This window comes from Rhipicephalus sanguineus, chromosome 8, assembly GCF_013339695.2.
Source record: "Rhipicephalus sanguineus isolate Rsan-2018 chromosome 8, BIME_Rsan_1.4, whole genome shotgun sequence".
Taxonomy (NCBI): domain Eukaryota; kingdom Metazoa; phylum Arthropoda; class Arachnida; order Ixodida; family Ixodidae; genus Rhipicephalus; species Rhipicephalus sanguineus.
In genome coordinates, this window is record NC_051183.1 from 4,313,971 (window position 1) to 4,317,565 (window position 3,595).

Consider the following 3,595-nt stretch of genomic DNA (forward strand, 5'->3'; position numbering starts at 1 on the left):
AGAATTGTACTATCTAGGTGTCGCATCTGATAGCGACAGGTGAACTATTCTGCACGAGTTTTTAGTTCCGAACGTATCTGATGCTCCTATCTTCTTATCTGACTTATGACTTTGGGGTGTCATGATTTGTGGAAGCGGAGTGGCACACCGTTACTATTACAAATATGTGTCTCAACGGTAAAAATTCAGTTGGAAGTTAGCGCTTGTGTGTGTCGCATTCTTTTAGTCCTTGTTCCGTAAGTTTTTGCGCTAAATAACAAATCTTGTCTGCATCGTTGTTCGTTTCATTTTTTTTAAATAAACTTACTTTGGCAAGAGATAGCACTGACGTTGTATTAGGTGGCGTAATACATTGGTTTACCCTTTAGCCGATGTATAAATGCCAATGCCATACAATCTACTTGCGAGACTGCGTACGTCCAAACCGTGAACACGCTGTGTTTACTGTATAACGAGGCAACCGTGCAACACCCGGACGCAAGATGAAAGGGCAAGACAGCACGTCCTTGCGTTCGCGTTTTTTTTTTCTTTTTTTGCGTCCATGTCATGAACGTCTGTTCATACCAGTAACAGCTACCAACCTTAAACTTTCTGAGTGAGGCAGTGCTCGTCTCTAGAACATATGTACGTAAAGACACCTGTGTGTAGTGTATCTACAGTGCACATGCGCGCATTAGACAACATGTCTGCAGCAGCGTAAAACGCGAGACAGAAGGTACAATTTTCCATGCAATGCGACGGCCGACGCGGCGGTGCGGCAGCCGGAATGGTGGCTGTCCGATGCTATGAAAGGTCACCATTCCGGTTTCCCCACCACCGTGTCGGACGTCGCATCGCATGGAAAATTGTACCGTCTGTCTCGGCCTTAACTCGCTGCATTACAACCTAGTCACCTGTCATCCACCTTTCGGTGTTCCTGTGCATTCTTTTTACATCTACCCTGGTAAGAAATAGCAGGCTAGAGACTCGCTCTGTAAGCCATACCCTCCTCTTTTAAAGGCCAAGCATTTCTTAGCGAACTTCTGCGACTTTGAGCGTATCTATCTATCTATCTAGCCGCCTACGACTTTGTGCTCTCCTGGCCGTTCCGTTAATCGGATGTATACCAAAATTGGTGTGTCATAACATGGCCTTATTACGAACATAAATGACAGGTCATATCATCAAAATCATGACACGCATGTCATGAACAGCACGATTTACATTCCACGGCCTTTGGGCTCCCTGGCCGTTCCGTTAATCGGATGTATACCAAAATTGGTGTGTCATAACATGGCCATCACGAACATAAATGACAGGTCATATCATGAAAATCATTACACGCATGTCATGAACAGCATGATTTACATTCCACGGCCTTTGGGCTGTTGCGGCCGTTCCGTTAATTCATATATGCCAAAATTGGTACGGCGTGACAAGAGTTCATGACGAACATAATGACAGGTCCTAACATGCAAATCATGACGCGCATGTCATGTGCAGCATGATTTACATGACGTGGTCTCGGGGCGTCGCGGCCGTTTAAATGAAGGAATACATACGAAAACTAGTATGACGAGACATTTCTGTTTGGCGAACATAACTGACACGTGGTAACATGAAAATCATGATATGCATGTCATGTACGACATGATTTACATGCCACGCTCACGGCGCACTCGCGGCCGTTTCGCTAGATTGATATACACCAAAATTGGTATTGTGCGATGTGACTTTATGAAGAACATGAATAACAGGTGGCAGCACAAAAACCACGACATCCATGACTTGTATGTCATGATTTACATGCCACGCTCATGGTGCATTCGCATCCGTTTCGCTTGCGTGATATACACCAAAATTGGTGTTACGCGACACGACTGCATGACGAACGTAAGTGAGCCGTGGTAACTTGAAAATCATGACATGCAAGTCATGTACGGCCTGATTACATGCCACGCTCATGATGCGCTAGCGGCAGTTTCAATAGATTGATATACACCAAAATTGGTATTGCGCGATGTGACTGTATGAAGAACATGAATGACAGTTGGTAAGATGAAAACCATGACATGCATGTCATGTACGTCATGATTACATGCCACGCTCATGGTGCATTCGTGTCTGTTTCGCTTGCGTGATATACACCAAAATTGGTGTTACGCGACACGACTGTATGACGAACGTAAGTGGGACGTGGTAACTTGAAAATCATGACATGCAAGTCATGTACGGCCTGATTTACATGCCACGCTCATGATGCGCTAGCGGCAGTTCAATAGATTGATATACACCAAAATTGGTATTGCGCGATGTGACTGTATGAAGAACATGAATGACAGTTGGTAAGATGAAAACCATGACATGCATGTCATCTATGTCATGATTAATTGCCACGCTCATGATGCATTCGCGGCCGCTTCGCTAGCTCGAGGAGGAGGAGGAGAAGGAGAGAAAGGAAAGGCAGGGATGTTAACCAGTCTAGAAGGACGGTATGCTACCTGCATGGGGAAGGGATGGCTCGATGTACACCAAAATTGCTATTGCGCGAAGCGACTGTACGACGACGGTAAATGAGACGTGGTAACATGAAAATCATGACATGCATGACATGCATGACATGATTTACATGTCATGCTCATAACGCACTCGTGCCGTTTCGCTTGCTTGACATACACCAAAATTGGTATTGCGCGACGCCACTGTATGACGAACGTAAATGAAAGGTGGTAACATGATAATCATGACATGCATGAAATGTACGACATGATATACATGCCATGCTCATGGCGCAGTCGTGGCCGTTTCGCTAGATTGATATGCATCAAAATTGGTATTGCGCGATGTGGCTGTATGAAGAACATGAATGACAGGTGGTAACATGAAAACTATGACATGTATACAATGTATGTCATGACTTACATGCCACGCTCATGGTGCATTCGCAGCCGTTCGATAGCTTGATATACACCAAACTGGTATTGCGCGACGTGACTATGTGAACATTATAGTGACAGGTGGAACATGAAAAACCATAATATTCATGTCATGTATGGCATGATTTACATGCTCTACTCATGGTGCACTCGCGGCCCTTTCACTCCTTTGATATACACCAAAATTGGTATTGCGCGATGTGACTGTATGACGAACATAAATGAGAGGTCTTAACATGCGAATCATGTTATCCATGTCATGTACGGTATGATTTACAAGCCACTGTCATGGTGCGCTTCCGCCGTTTTGTTAACGTGATATATACCAAAATTGGTATGGCATGACACGAGTGCGTGATGAACATAAACGACGGTATTGCGCGATGTGACTGTATGACGAACATAAATGAGAGGTCTTAACATGCGAATCATGTTATCCATGTCATGTACGGTATGATTTACATGCCACTGTCATGGTGCGCTTCCGGCCGTTTGTTACGTGATATATACCAAAATTGGTATTGCATGACACGAGTGCGTGATGAACATAAACGACAGGTCATGCATTTATATACCAGAATATGCGTTTCCTTGGCATGGTGTACACTAGATTGTGCATGCATGCGTGCATGGCAAACATGCGATACATGGTGGACTAGATGCCATGGCATGAATGATTT